Source organism: Lolium perenne, chromosome 4, assembly GCF_019359855.2.
Source record: "Lolium perenne isolate Kyuss_39 chromosome 4, Kyuss_2.0, whole genome shotgun sequence".
In the NCBI taxonomy this organism is placed as follows: domain Eukaryota; kingdom Viridiplantae; phylum Streptophyta; class Magnoliopsida; order Poales; family Poaceae; genus Lolium; species Lolium perenne.
In genome coordinates, this window is record NC_067247.2 from 138,687,503 (window position 1) to 138,704,785 (window position 17,283).

Genomic DNA, 17,283 nt, shown 5'->3' on the forward strand with positions numbered 1-17,283 from the left:
CTGCACGTGTAATAACAACAAACAGTTACGACTCAAGGATTTGCTATAACTAAATTGACACCAAACAGTAGTAGAAGCATTATGACGTGCATAAACATGTAATACAGGATCGCAGAAAGATATCAAACATGATGTAACTAGAGCAGTAGCCTACGGCCAAATAGTGAGAAATTGTAATCGTGTCAATGGTGGACTTGTATAGCCTATCCCAACTTGTTTGGGAATAAAGGCTTTGTTGTTGTTGTTGTTGTCAATCGTGGACATGTAGAGCATTCAACGGCTCATGATTGGTGGCTCATATTTTGTAGAGTTTCAGCGAATGGGTGGGTTAGGTCACTCAGACCACCACACTCTGTATTTATATCATCTGAGTTAGGGTTACAATACCACTAGACATGGGCCTCTATGGGCCTCACACTGGATACAATATTACTACAGCGCTACTACTAAACTCACTCATGGTCCAACACACCCCCTCAAGATGATCATGGGTAAACAAACATGGCCATCTTGCAACAACATGACACATATGACAACTACGAGTAATGAACTTTCAGCATAACTCCTAGGATACATGACAACATTGCACTTTCCATCATCTTGTCATCTCGATTCATCTCTTCATCAGCAGCGAAGACATCTAGCTTCAACCATCTGGGATACGCACAACTCCTAACCATACACGTCCTCAACAACCCCGGCTGCCTCACCACACAAGTTCCGCAGAACCATCCACACTCGCCTCAATGTCCTCAGCCTCTCTTCTCCACTCTGCCCGGCCACTGACCTCTTCCGTCTCTCCCACAAACCCCCAGCCAACTCCTGCCTCAACCATCCACTCCTCAAGCACCCATGCCTATCCCCCGGTCAGGCCTCAACCAGTCTCACCTCAGGCACGCATGCCTTTCCCCTGGACATATCCACAAACATCACCATCACCACTGAACCGCAGCCTCATCAACTCCATCACGACTCAACCGCAGCCTCATCAACTCCATCACAACATATCCTCACAGCCTCACATCTCCATTTTATCCTCACTTCCACTCGGATGGCGCCTCGTCTGCGCGCCCTGGCCAACCTGGCAGACCGCACCTGGCCACATCGACCGGCTCGCGCTGGTCAACGTCCAGCACCAACCTCCGACTCCGCCCTGCGCTCAAAGGCTCGGCCCACTCCGCACGCCTCCAACATCTCCCCCTCGCACGGATCCAGATCTCTCTGCCACGGATTCACTTCCTCTTCTCTCCTTTCTAAACCAAAACGATCTTGACCCTCTTCTTTGTCCCCGCGCGAGCAGCCGCCGATCTCACACAACTCACATCGCTGTGTGTGATAGCCGCAACCCACGCAGAGCACCTGATGCGGCCTCCCGCCGCCTGGATTTCTACATCTCAACGGTGGTTTTTGTGGTCAAAGGAAGAACTTGTATGGTACTGTTTGGGGCGGCTAGCACTAGCAGGAAGGAAACCTAGGCTCTGATACCATGTAGAGTTTCAGCAAATGGGTGGGTTAGGTCACGGAAAAAAAATACTTATGCGTCGTGTTTAAATCTAAAGGATGAGGTGGTTACCAACGAAAGCACTTGTAAGTTAAAAATATACTAGCACGAATTCAGAAATACAGTCAGCTACAATACTCCTAACAGAACAAAACGCGCAGGGATGTCTGGTTACCTATTTTTGGGCGGCGTTTAGACGTGTTCCGCGTTCTTACGGGTGACGTGGAGGTCGGCGAGGGGACTGCTGTTGCGGTGGGTGCCGGGGAAGCAGATCTTGGGGGGTCGCAGAAGGACATGCTGGGCGGTCGATGAAGTGTTCAGCGCGCCGGCCGAAGTAGAAGGTCGGTGAAGCAGATGATGTGCAGTGCATGGGGACGTCGGTGTCGGCAAAGCTGGTCAGGTGCGGTGGTCGATAGAGTCGGCGAACGAGATACGGTGCGGTGGACGCCGGAGTAGGTGCGGATCAAGCGGATAGGCAGCCTCGAGGTTTGAAGCCGTGGCAGCTTGAACGGCAAAGTGCGGCGGTGATTTTCCGGTGCGGCGGCCGTGAAGGTGGGAGGTAGGTAAGAGGAGCGGTTTCTCTGAGGGCTTGCGGGCGAAACTAGGGCGAAGCTGGGTGATACGTCTCCGACGTATCGATAATTTCTTATGTTCCATGCCACATTATTGATGATATCTACATGTTTTATGCACACTTTATGTCATATTCGTGCATTTTCTGGAACTAACCTATTAACAAGATGCCGAAGTGCCAGCTGCTGTTTTCTGCTGTTTTTGGTTTCAGAAATCCTAGTAAAGAAATATTCTCGGAATTGGACGAAATCAACGCCCAGGGTCCTATTTTGCCACGAAGCTTCCGGAAGAGCGAAGGAGAGTCGAAGTGGGGCCACGAGGTGGCCAGACACCAGGGCGGCGCGGCCCAGGCCCTGGCCGCGCCGACCTATGGTGTGGGCCCCTCGTGCCGCCTCTTTACCTGCCCTTCCGCCTACAAATAGCCTCCGTCGCGAACCCCCAGTACCGAGAGCCACGATATGGAAAACCTTACTGAGACGCCGCCGCCGCCAATCCCATCTCGGGGGATTCTGGAGATCTCCTCCGGCACCCTGCCGGAGAGGGGATTCATCTCCCGGAGGACTCTTCACCGCCATGGTCGCCTCCGGAGTGATGAGTGAGTAGTTCACCCCTGGACTATGGGTCCATAGCAGTAGCTAGATGGTTGTCTTCTCCTCATTGTGCTTCATTGTCGGATCTTGTGAGCTGCCTAACATGATCAAGATCATCTATCTGTAATACTATATGTTGTGTTTGTCGGGATCCGATGGATAGAGAATACTATGTCATGTTAATTATCAAGTTATTACCTATGTGTTGTTTATGATCTTGCATGCTCTCCGTTATTAGTAGAGGCTCTGGCCAAGTTTTTGCTCTTAACTCCAAGAGGGAGTATTTATGCTCGATCGTGGGTTCATGCCTCCATTGAATGCGGGACGATGTGAGAAAGTTCTAAGGTTGTGGATGTGCTGTTGCTACTAGGGATAAAACATTGATGCTATGTCTAAGGATGTAGTTATTGATTACATTACGCACCATACTTAATGCAATTGTCTGTTGTTTTGCAACTTAATACTGGAAGGGGTTCGGATGATAACCTGAAGGTGGACCTTTTAGGCATAGATGCATGCTGGATAGCGGTCTATGTACTTTGTCGTAATGCCCAATTAAATCTCACTATATTTATCATGTCATGTATGTGCATTGTTATGCCCTCTCTATTTGTCAATTGCCCGACTGTAATTTGTTCACCCAACATGCTTTTATCTTATGGGAGAGACACCTCTAGTGAACTGTGGACCCCGGTCCTATTCTTTACATCGCATACAATCTACTGCAATACTTGTTTTACTGTTTTCTGCAAACAATCATCATCCACACTATACATCTAATCCTTTGTTACAGCAAGCCGGTGAGATTGACAACCTCACTGTTTCGTTGGGGCAAAGTACTTTGGTTGTGTTGTGCAGGTTCCACGTTGGCGCCGGAATCTCTGGTGTTGCGCCGCACTACATCCCGCCGCCATCAACCTTCAACGTGCTTCTTGACTCCTACTAGTTCGATTAAACCTTGGTTTCTTACTGAGGGAAGCTTGCCGCTGTGCACATCACACCTTCCTCTTGGGGTTCCCAATGGACGTGTCAACTACACGCATCAAGCAAATTTCTGGCGCCGTTGCCGGGGAGATCAAGACACGTTGCAAGGGGAGTCTCCACTTCCCAATCTCTTTACTTTGTTTTTGTCTTGCTTTATTTTATTTACTACTTTGTTTGCTGCATTATATCAAAACACAAAAAATTAGTTGCTAGCTTTACTTTATTTACTGTCTTGCACTCTATATCAAAAACACAAAAAAAATTAGTTACTTGCATTTACTTTACTTATTTCAACATGTTTCCTTTTAATTTTACCGTAAAAGACATGCCGGTAGGACGTGGGTCTATAGTTGGGAGAAACAATATAGAAGAATTTTTCAATCATGTTAGTACCGTTGAAGATTTTGAAGATAGACACTTGGTAGAACTTGCTCCTAATTATGAAATTGCTGCTGCTGCTTTAGTTCGCATGTTGGAAACTAAATTTGTTAATCTCAATCCTATAATCCAACACATGTTTCTTACACTCGGTGATATGTAAGGAGGGGAAAAGAAAGATTTTGTTTTAGAAACCCTTCTTAGAGAATTTGGTGGTATAGCAAGAGAAGCTAGAAAGGTCTTTAGTAAATATAAGATGCTTGGTTCTTATACCAATTTTGCTAGTATCCTTGAAAAGATGGACATGGAGAGAGTAAGGTACACTAATAACATTAATGATGGTGGGGAGATCAAAGCCCCAATACCATGTAAGCTCCTAGCAATGAATGAAGCGCTAGAAAATAACTATGCTTGGCTTGTTCCTGAAAATTTGTTTGATGAGAGTAGCAAGCCCAAGACTAATGAAAAGGGAGCCGCTGAAACTTATGTATCCAATATACTATGCATGGTTGAGAAAACTCCAAACCCCGCTGAAGATTCACCATCTCTTGATAATACTTGATACACACTTTCTGCGCCTAGCTGAAAGGCGTTAAAGAAAAGCGCTTATGGGAGACAACCCATGTTTTTACTACAGTATTTTTGTTTTATATTTGAGTCTTGGAAGTTGTTTACTACTGTAGAAACCTCTCCTTATCTTAGTTTTATGTTTTGTTGTGCCAAGTAAAGTCGTTGATAGTAAGGTTCATACTAGATTTGGATTACTGCGCAGAAACTGATTTCTTTGCTCTCACGAATCTGGGCCTAATTCTCTGTAGGTAACTCAGAAAATTATGCCATATTACGTGAGTGATCCTCAGATATGTACGCAACTTTCATTCAATTTGGGCATTTTCATTTGAGCAAGTCTGGTGCCTCAATAAAATCCAGCTTTACGGACTGTTCTGTTTTGACAGATTCTGCCTTTTATTTCGCATTGCCTCTTTTGCTATGTTGGATGAATTTCTTTGATCCATTAATGTCCAGTAGCTTTATGCAATGTACAGAAGTGTTAAGAATGATTGTGTCACCTCTGAACATGTTAATTTTTATTTTCCACTAACCCTCTAATGAGTTGTTTCGAGTTTGGTGTGGAGGAAGTTTTCAAGGATCAAGAGAGGAGTATGATGCAATATGATCAAGGAGAGTGAAAGCTCTAAGCTTGGGGATGCCCCGGTGGTTCACCCCTGCATATTCTAAGAAGACTCAAGCGTCTAAGCTTGGGGATGCCCAAGGCATCCCCTTCTTCATCGACAACATTATCAGGTTCCTCCCCTGAAACTATATTTTTATTCCATCACATCTTATGTGCTTTGCTTGGAGCGTCGGTTTGTTTTTGTTTTTTGTTTTTGTTTGAATAAATGGATCCTAGCATTCACTGTATGGGAGAGAGACACGCTCCGCTGTTGCATATGGACAAATATGTCCTTAGGCTTTACTCATAGTATTCATGGCGAAGGTTGAATCTTCTTCGTTAAATTGTTATATGGTTGGAATTGGAAAATGCTACATGTAGTAATTCTAAAATGTCTTGAATAATTTGATACTTGGCAATTATTGTGCTCATGTTTAAGCTCTTGCATCATATACTTTGCACCCATTAATGAAGAAACACATAGAGCTTGCTAATTTGGTTTGCATATTTGGTCTCTCTAAAGTCTAGATAATTTCCAGTATTGAGTTTTGAACAACAAGGAAGACGGTGTAGATTCTTATAATGTTTACAATATGTCTTTTATGTGAGTTTTGCTGCACCGTTCATCCTTGTGTTTGTTTCAAATAACCTTGCTAGCCTAAACCTTGTATCGAGAGGGAATACTTCTCATGCATCCAAAATCCTTGAGCCAACCACTATGCCATTTGTGTCCACCATACCTACCTACTACATGGTATTTCTCCGCCATTCCAAAGTAAATTGCTTGAGTGCTACCTTTAAAATTCCATCATTCGCCTTTACAATATATAGCTCATGGGACAAATAGCTTAAAAACTATTGTGGTATTGAATATGTACTTATGCACTTTATCTCTTATTAAGTTGCTTGTTGTGCGATAACCATGTTTCTGGGGACGCCATCAACTATTCTTTGTTGAATATCATGTGAGTTGCTATGCATGTCCGTCTTGTCTGAAGTAAGAGAGATCTACCACCTTAATGGTTGGAGCATGCATATTGTTAGAGAAGAACATTGGGCCGCTAACTAAAGCCATGATTCATGGTGGAAGTTTCAGTTTTGGACATATATCCTCAATCTCATATGAGAATAATAATTGTTGCCACATGCTTATGCATTAAAGAGGAGTCCATTATCTGTTGTCCATGTTGTCCCGGTATGGATGTCTAAGTTGAGAATAATCAAAAGCGAGAAATCCAAAATGCGAGCTTTCTCCTTAGACCTTTGTACAAAGTGCATGGAGGTACCCCATTGTGACACTTGGTTAAAACATGTGTATTGCGATGATCCGGTAGTCCAAGCTAATTAGGACAAGGTGCGGGCACTATTAGTATACTATGCATGAGGCTTGCAACTTGTAAGATATAATTTACATAACTCATATGCTTTATTACTACCGTTGACAAAATTGTTTCATGTTTTCAAAATAAAAGCTCTAGCACAAATATAGCAATCGATGCTTTCCTCTTTGAAGGACAATTCTTTTTACTTTTATGTTGAGTCAGTTCACCTATTTCTCTCCACCTCAAGAAGCAAACACTTGTGTGAACTGTGCATTGATTCCTACATACTTGCATATTGCACTTATTATATTACTCTATGTTGACAATTATCCATGAGATATACATGTTACAAGTTGAAAGCAACCGCTGAAACTTAATCTTCCTTTGTGTTGCTTCAATACCTTTACTTTGATTTATTGCTTTATGAGTTAACTCTTATGCAAGACTTATTGATGCTTGTCTTGAAGTGCTATTCATGAAAAGTCTTTGCTTTATGATTCACTTGTTTACTCATGTCATTACCATTGTTGTGATCGCTGCATTCATTACATATGTTTACAAATAGTATGATCAAGGTTATGATGGCATGCCACTTCAGAAATTATCTTTGTTATCGTTTTACCTGCTCGGGACGAGCAGAACTAAGCTTACGGATGCTGATACGTCTCCGACGTATCGATAATTTCTTATGTTCCATGCCACATTATTGATGATATCTACATGTTTTATGCACACTTTATGTAATATTCGTGCATTTTCTGGAACTAACCTATTAACAAGATGCCGAAGTGCCAGCTGCTGTTTTCTGCTGTTTTTGGTTTCAGAAATCCTAGTAAAGAAATATTCTCGGAATTGGACGAAATCAACGCCCAGGGTCCTATTTTGCCACGAAGCTTCCAGAAGACCGAAGGAGAGTCGAAGTGGGGCCACGAGGTGGCCAGACACCAGGGCGGCGCGGCCCAGGCCCTGGCCGCGCCGACCTATGGTGTGGGCCCCTCGTGCCGCCTCTTTACCTGCCCTTCCGCCTACAAATAGCCTCCGTCGCGAAACCCCCAGTACCGAGAGCCACGATACGGAAAACCTTACTGAGACGTCGCCGCCGCCAATCCCATCTCGGGGGATTCTGGAGATCTCCTCCGGCACCCTGCCGGAGAGGGGATTCATCTCCCGGAGGACTCTTCACCGCCATGGTCGCCTCCGGAGTGATGAGTGAGTAGTTCACCCCTGGACTATGGGTCCATAGCAGTAGCTAGATGGTTGTCTTCTCCTCATTGTGCTTTCATTGTCGGATCTTGTGAGCTGCCTAACATGATCAAGATCATCTATCTGTAATACTATATGTTGTGTTTGTCGGGATCCGATGGATAGAGAATACTATGTCATGTTAATTATCAAGTTATTACCTATGTGTTGTTTATGATCTTGCATGCTCTCCGTTATTAGTAGAGGCTCTGGCCAAGTTTTTGCTCTTAACTCCAAGAGGGAGTATTTATGCTCGATAGTGGGTTCATGCCTCCATTGAATCTGGGACAGTGACAGAAATTTCTAAGGTTGTGGATGTGCTGTTGCTACTAGGGATAAAACATTGATGCTATGTCAAAGGATGTAGTTATTGATTACATTACGCACCATACTTAATGCAATTGTCTGTTGTTTTGCAACTTAATACTGGAAGGGGTTCGGATGATAACCTGAAGGTGGACCTTTTAGGCATAGATGCATGCTGGATAGCGGTCTATGTACTTTGTCGTAATGCCCAATTAAATCTCACTATATTTATCATGTCATGTATGTGCATTGTTATGCCCTCTCTATTTGTCAATTGCCCGACTGTAATTTGTTCACCCAACATGCTTTTATCTTATGGGAGAGACACCTCTAGTGAACTGTGGACCCCGGTCCTATTCTTTACATCGCATACAATCTACTGGAATACTTGTTTTACTGTTTTCTTGCAAACAATCATCTTCCACACAATACGGTTAATCCTTTGTTACAGCAAGCCGGTGAGATTGACAACCTCACTGTTTCGTTGGGGCAAAGTACTTTGGTTGTGTTGTGCAGGTTCCACGTTGGCGCCGGAATCTCTGGTGTTGCGCCGCACTACATCCCGCCGCCATCAACCTTCAACGTGCTTCTTGACTCCTACTGGTTCGATTAAACCTTGGTTTCTTACTGAGGGAAACTTGCCGCTGTGCGCATCATACCTTCCTCTTGGGGTTCCCAACGGACGTGTCAACTACACACATCACTGGGCGATGGAGGAGAAAAAGGGAATTTCGCAGTCCTTCTTTTGAGGGAAAAAAATATTCGCAGATCTGAAACTTTGCGGCGCGAGATATTTGGGCGTTGGCGGGGAATTTTACCGCTCGATGAGATTAAATTTTGCCTGCAGTAGGTAATAATAATAAAAAATAGTAGGCCCTACTAGTAGTACTGTAAGTCTGTTCAGGAATCCAAGGGGGTCGAGGTAGAGGAATCCATTATGTGAATCCACATTTCAAAGTGTCCAAAAATTCTAAACTAAAATTTTACATGTATATCTAGACATTTTATGTTGGTACATAAGTTTTTTTTAAAAAAAATGTGGCTCCTGTAAAAAAGATAAATTTTGATACTGTAACACGACTACGTACAGTAAAGTTTTTGCCTTTTTTGTACACACCACACAAAATGTTGTTTTTCCACGAAAACTTATGAACGAACATAGGATGTCACAATGTATACCAAAAAAATTATGTCAGATTTTTTTAACATTTATATAATTGTTTTATTATTATTTTCAATAATGGGTGCATATGCACGCGTGTGCCAAAACGCCACCTCCACGGGCTAGGAGTTTCTAAACTTCTTATGGCACATCAAATAAAATGTTGTTCAATCAATAATAATAATGTGCTTTTGATTGTTACTCCCTTCGACCATTAATAAAGTCCACATCGGTTTCGTGTCAAACTTTGACTCGAGATTTAGGTACCCACATGATAGTGCTAGTATCATAGCTAGTATCATACACATTGGTCTCACAAAACTGCTGATGTGGCAGCTAATTAAGTAGGAGAGAGGAGATTAGTGTAACATAGGTAGATATTGTATCATAGCGCAAACAACAAGATACATGCTTAGGGTTAGGGGTAGATACATGATTTTTCTGGTTTGAATATGTCTAGACCTTATTTATCAACTTAATTGAATGCTTACTATATAACATAAGAATACATTGTTTTTATTTTAATTTTTAATTTTTATACGGATTTGAATCTTGGTCAAATCCTAGGTTTCACCAAGATTTGAATAAGTTTAAAACATGAATATGAAAAAGTAAGCATGCATGTATGCTTCTTAATTAATCACTTCAAAATGAAGCTCTTGGGAGGGTTTTTGAAATTTCCATGTTTGAAACCAAAAACCACATATCATCATGCTTGACTTCATGAGACAGAGTTTAGGGTTAGGGGGTAGATACAAGATTTCTCTGGTTTGAATATGTCAAGACCTTGTATATCAACTTAATTGAATGCTTACTATATGACATAAGAAGACTATGTTCCTTGGTTTTTCATATTTTTTAAAAAAATTATGCCCATTTGAATCTTGGTCAAATCCTAGGTTTGACCATGATTTAAACAAGTTTAAAACATGAATATTAAAAATTAAGCATCTATCCTTCTTAGTCCCTTCAAAATGAAGCTTTTGGGAGGGTTTTTGAAATTTCCATCTTTGAAATCAAAAACCACATATCTTCATATGCTTGACTTCATGAGACAGAGTTTAGGGTTAGGGGGTAGATACATGATTTTTCTGGTTTGAATATGTCTAGACCTTATTTATCAACTTAATTGAATGCTTACTATATAACATAAGAAGACATTTTTTTTTAATTTTTATACCATTTGAATCTTGGTCAAATCTTAGGTTTCACCAAGATTTGAATAAGTTTAAAACATGAATATGAAAAAGTAAGCATGCATGTATGCTTCTTAATTAATCACTTCAAAATGAAGATCTTGGGAGGGTTTTTGAAATTTCCATGTTTGAAACCAAAAACCACATATCTTCATGCTTGACTTCATGAGACAGAGTTTAGGGTTAGGGGGTAGATACATGATTTCTCTGGATTGAATATATCTAGACCTTTTTTATCAGCTTAATTGAATGCTTACTATATGAAAAATTAAGCATATATCCTTCTTAGTCACTCCAAAATGTAGCTCTTGGGAGGGTTTTTGAAATTTCCATGTTTGAAACCAAAAACCACTTCTCTTCATGCATGCTTGACTTCATAAGACAGAGTTTAGGGTTAGGGGTAGATACATGATTTTCCTGGTTTGAATATGTCTAGACCTTGTTTATCAACTTAATTGAATGCTTACTATATAACATAAGAAGACCTTGTTTTTTTTGAATTTTTATACCCATTTGAATCTTGGTCAAATCCTTGGTTTCACCAAGATTTGAATAAGTTTAAAACATGAATATGAAAAAGTAAGCATGTATGCTTCTTAGTCACTTTAAAATGAAGCTCTTGGGAGGGTTTTTGAAATTTCCATGTTCGAAACCAAAAACCACATATCTTCATGCTTGACTTCATGAAACAAAGTTTAGGGTTAGGTGGTAGATACATGATTTTTCTTGTTTGAATATGTCTAGACCTTGTTTATCATCTTAATTGAATGCTTACTATATGACATAAGAAGACCTTGGTTTTTCATTTTTTTGATTTTTTTTTGAATTTTTAGGCCCATTTGAATCTTGGTCAAATCCTAGGTTTGACTAAGATTTGAACAAGTTTAAATCATGAATATGAAAAATTAAGCATCTATCCTTCTTAGTCACTCCAAAATTTAGCTCTTGGGAGGGTTTTTTAAATATCCATGTTTGAAACCAAAAACCAATTCTCTTAATGCATGCTTGACTTCATAAGACAGAGTTTAGGGTTAGGGGTAGATATATACATGATTTTTTCTGGTTTGAATATGTCTAGACCTTGTTTATCAACTTTAATGCTTACTATATGACATAAGAATGCTATGTGCTTTGGTTTTTTATTTTTCTATTTTGTTTGAATTTTATACCCATATATTTGAATCTTTGTGAAATCCTAGCTAGGTTTGACCAGGATTTAAACAAATTTAGAACATGAAAATGAAAAGGGAAGCTTGAATCCTTCTTAGTCACTCTAAAATGAAGTTGTTGGGAGGTTCTTGAAATTTCCATGTTTGAAACCCAAAACCACAGGATGCATGAAGAGAAGTGGTTTTTGGTTTCAAACATGGAAATTTCAAAAACCCTCCCAAGAGCTACGTACATTTTGGAGTGACTAAGAAGGATAGATTCTTAATTTTCATATTCATGATTTAAACTTGTTTAAACCATGGTCAAACCTAGGATTTGACCAAGATTCAAATGGGCATAATTTAAAAAAAAAATCAAAAAATGAAAAACCAAGGCACGTAGTCTTCTTATGTCATATAGTAAGCATTCAATTAAGTTGATAAACAAGGTCTAGACATATCCAAACCAGGAAAATCATGTATCTACCCCCTAACCCTAGCTAAACTTCGTCTTATGAAGTCAAGCATGCATGAAGAGTGTTGGTTTTTAGTTTCAAACGTTTAGGCCAAAAGCCCCTTTGCAAATATTTTAAACTTATTCAAATTTGGTTCAAATTTGAAAGACATACAAGTTATAGCACACATAGTGCATACATTTTCACACATATTGCACTAGATGCTAACCCTATAGTTTGAGGCCATTTGGATGAGGTCGAAAAAATTCTTGGATTAGAATCGTGTTGTTCGAACCCCGTAGTTGGATTTTTTTAACCTTGATCTGTAGAACTGGGCAAAACCCTAGTTTAACCTATTTAATTATAGATTCGTATATCGATTTTTGTACAGTACCTTTTTATTATTACTATGCAGCACATGTGTTTTTGCCCGTCGAGTGAAACTCGGAGGAAGAGGGATCGCTCGGAAGGAGAGAAGAAGGGAGAGCATTATGGTGTCTCCCCTTTTTCGGGTGATCATGTTGACTGTTGTGCAGGGTTTGTCAGTGAGCAGGAGGTGCGAGCGAGCGAGTCGAGCGAGGCCGAGAATGAGAGAGATTTGTTTTTTTTGTGAGAGGGACAACCGAAGGATCCTGAAAATGAAAAGGCAAGCATGCATGGATCTTTTTGAAACCAAAAACCACTTCTCTCTCATTCATGCATGCTTGCCTTCATAAGACAGAGTTTAGGGTTAGGGGTAGATATATACATGATTTTATGGTTTGAATATGTTTAGACCTTGTTTATCAACTTGAATGCTTACTATATATATGACATAAGAATGCTATGTCCTTCGTTTTTTCATTCTTTTGTTTTTTTCTGAATTTCTATGCCCATTTGAATCTTTTGGTCAAATCCTAGGTTTGACCAAGATTTAAACAAGCATAAATCCTAGGTTTCATTTTTCTGATCTTTTTTTAAAATAATCTGCCCATTTGAATCTTGGTCAAATCCTAGGTTGTTTGACCATGATTTAAACAAGTTTAAAACACGAATATGAAAAATTAAGCATCTATCCTTCTTAAGTCACTTTAAAATGTAACTCTTGGGAGGGTTTTTGAAATTTTCATGTTTGAAACCAAAAACCACTTCTCTTCATGCTTGACTTTCATAAAATCGACCGAGATTAGGGTTAGGGGGTAGATGAATGATTTGTCTGGTTTGAATATGTCCAAACATTGTTTATCAACTTTAATGCTTACTATATGACATACGTGTATCTCTAGATCGCAAATTTAACTAATGTAACACAAAATATATACAACAAAATATATATCATTAGAAAAACTCAGATGTTATACTATTTAATTGTATAATTTTTATAGCATAAATATTATATTATATTAGTTAAATTAACGATATTGGGATACGCGTAGGCCTTGTAAACCGGGACGGAGGGAGTACCCAGCTATAACTCCTCTTTCCTCTCTATCCCATCGTCTTCTCCCCTCGTTGCTAACTGCACGGATTGATTTCTCTTCTCGTCTTCTTCCCAAGGACCGTTGGAAAATGGAGATAAAAAGCTGCAGCACATGGAGTTCCGTCGGGCCATCGCCGGAAATAACACTCACAAGCAATGGAGGGAGAGAGAGATGGCGATTTAGAGTTCCATGTCCATGAGAAAGTTCCGTCGTGGGCATGGGTGGAAGCTCTCGACGCAGACATGCAGACCTGGATCCAATCCTTCGGCGACGGCGGCCATGTCATGGTGGATCAGTTGGTTGTGCCGCCTGCGATGGAGATGGTGGCGCCGCCCGCGATGGACACGGTCGTGGCCGTCGTCGACGAGGTTGTGCCTGCCGTCAACAGCGAAGAAAAAGAAGAGGCTCAGGGCGTCATGCGTGAAGGCGAGGGGGCGGTGCTCGTCGTCCAGGCAGAGCAGGCGGAGCTCGACCATGGCGAGGGCGCGCAGGTGGTTGCTGCCGTGCATGCTGCAGCCGCCGAGAATGCTAAGGAGAAGTATGAGAGCAAGTACAATAAGTCCTAGTCAGCTGGCTACAACGCCGGCGACATCGAGTTGCAGAGGGTCTTCGCTGTAATTTCAATCTTGTTTGGGTGCCTTTCTGTAATTTTTGTCCTTTAATATCATCAGTGGTTTCCCGCAAAAAAAAGCTGGCTACAAGGATTAAAATAATATATTGGTGTCTAGTTCGAGGAGAGAGAAGCGGAGAGAGAGTGTAAGAGCGGAAATTCAATTCGGCTCCCGGGTGCGTATGCTCTCTCTGCCAAAAAATCATATTTCAAAATGTCGAAAAATTTGGACACAAAATTCTACATGTACATCTCCATAATATACGAGCGTTCGTCAAGTTTCATGAAAAACCGATATTTTGTGTGGTCTATATAAAAAAGCGAAAGTTTATCTTGTGAAAAGCATTATTTTTAGCACTGAAATTTGTCTTTTTTACACACGTCACATGATAAGTCGATTTTTTATGAAACGACTTTGTGAGCACGTAGCATGTGAAGATGTACGTGCAAACTTTTAGTTTCAATAAGAAAACTACGTATGTGCTTTGGTTTTTCATTTTTCTGTTTTTTTTTTAATTTTCCGCCCATTTGAATCTCTGTCAAATCCTAGGTTGGACCAAGATTTAAACAAGTTTAACACGTGAAAATGAAAAGGTAAGCATGGATCCTTCTTAGTCACTCCAAAATGTACCAATTGATAGATGTGTTAACTTTGCTTCATGAAAAAAATAATGTCATGTAAATGAGTTAACTTGGATTTCCTACCCTTGAATCCATAGGAAACTTTGTTCTAATGCACTATAATAATCAACCGAGTTTTTACACCAACAGGTCTGTCACTTACGTGTGGTGCCCATGCGTGAGGTCCCACACTTCAGTGAGCACAAGTCACGTGCAATAGGTACGCAAACTCCCAGCCATTTTCTTTGTCAAGAGAAGACGCATCAGGATGCGTATTGGAAGTCTCTGGGTCCTTCAGGATCCTTCGGTTGTCCCTCTCACAAAAAAAACAAATCTCTCTCATTCTCGGCCTCGCTCGACTCGCTCGCTCACTCGCTCGCACCTCCTGCTCACTGACAAACCCTGCACAACAGTCAACATCATCACCCGAAAAAGGAGAGACACCATAATGCTCTCCCTCCTCCTTCTCTCCTTCCGAGTGATCCCTCTTCCTCCGAGTTTCACTCGACGGGCAAACACATATGTGCTCCATAGTAGAGTAATAATAAAAAGTTACTTACGTAGAAAAATCGACCTACGAATCTATAATTAAATAGGTTAAACTAGGGTTTTGCCCAGTACTACAGATCAAGGTTCAAAAAAATTCAACTACGGGGTTCGAACAACCCCATTTCTAATCAAAGAATTTTTTCGACGTCATCCAAATGGCCTCAAACTATAGCATGGGCGGATCCAGACTATAGCCAAGGGGGGCAGCCGCCCCCACTCAATTTTCTGAAACCTTGTAATATGGTAAGCTAAAGGCTGGTTTGCCCGCACTTAGAAATGATATTTGCATCACTTATCATATGTTTGCCCATTTGAATCTTGTCAAATCCTAGATTTGACCAAGATAATTTAAACAAGTTTAAAACATGAAAATGAAAAGGGAAGCTTGTATCCTTCTTAGTCACTCTAAAATGAAGTTTGGGGAGGTTTTTGAAATTTCCATGCTTGAAACCAAAAACCACTTCTCTTCATGCTTGACTTCATAAGACAAAGTTTAGGGTTAGGGGGTAGATACATGATTTTTCTGGTTTGAATATGTCTAGACCTTATTTATAACTTAATTGAATGCCTACTATATAACATAAGAAGACCTTTTTTGTTTTTTTTTTGAATTTTTATACCCATTTGAATCTTGGTCAAATCCTAGGTTTCACCAAGATTTGAATAAGTTTAAAACATGAATATGAAAAAGTAAGCATGCATGTATGCTTGTTAATTAATCACTTCGAAATGAAGCTCTTGGGAGGGTTTTTGAAATTTCCATGTTTGAAACCAAAAACCACATATCTTCATGCGCTTGACTTCATGAGACTGAGTTTAGGGTTAGGGGGTAGATGCATGATTTCTCTGGTTTGAATATGTCTAGACCTTGTTTATCAACTTAATTGAATGCTTACTATATGACATAAAAAGACTATGTGCCTTGATTTTTCATTTTTTTAAATTTTGCCCATTTGAATCTTGGTCAAATCCTAGGTTTGACCATGATTTAAACAAATTAAGCATGTATCCTTCGTAGTCACTCCAAAATGAAGCTCTTGAGAGGGTTTTTGAAATTTCCATGTTTGAAACCAAAAAACCGCGTACTTCTCTTCATGCTAAACTTCATAAGACAGAGTTTGGGGTTAGGGGTAGCTTGATACATGATTTTTCTCGTTTGAATATGTCTAGACCGTACCTTGTTTATCAACTTAATTTAATGCTTACTATATATATGACATAAGAAGACTATATGCATTGGTTTTTCATTTTATTGTTTTTTTAATTTTATGCCCATTTGAATCTTGGTCAAATCCTAGGTTTGACCCTGATTTAAACAAGTTGAAAACATGAATATGAAAAATTAAGCATATATCCTTCTTAGTCACTCCAAAATGAAGCTCTTTGGGAGGGTTTTTGAAATTTCCATGCTTGAAACCAAAAACCACATATCTTCATGCGCTTGACTTCATGAGACAGAGTTTAGGGTTAGGGGTAGATACATGATTTCTCTGGTTTGAATATGTTTAGACCTTGTTTATCAACTTAATTGAATGCTTACTATATGACATAAGAAGACTATGTGCCTTCGTTTTTCATTTTTTTGAATTATGCCCATTTGAATCTTGGTCAAATCCTAGGTTTGACCATGATTTAAACAAGTTTAAAACATGAATATGAAAAATTAAGCATGTATCCTTCGTAGTCACTCCAAAATGAAGCTCTTGAGAGGTTTTTTCAAATTTTCATGTTTGAAACCAAAAAACCACGTACTTCACTTCATGCTTGTCTTCATAAGACAGAGTTTGGGGTTAGGGGTAGCTTGTTGATACATGATTTTTCTGGTTTGAATATGTCTAGACTTTGTTTATCAACTTAATTGAATGCTTACTAGATGACATAAGATGACTATGTGCATTGGTTTTTCATTTTATTGTTTTATTTTTATTTTTTATGCCCATTTGAATCTTGGTCAAATCCTAGGTTTGACCATGATTTAATCAAGTTTAAAACATGAATATGAACAATTAAGC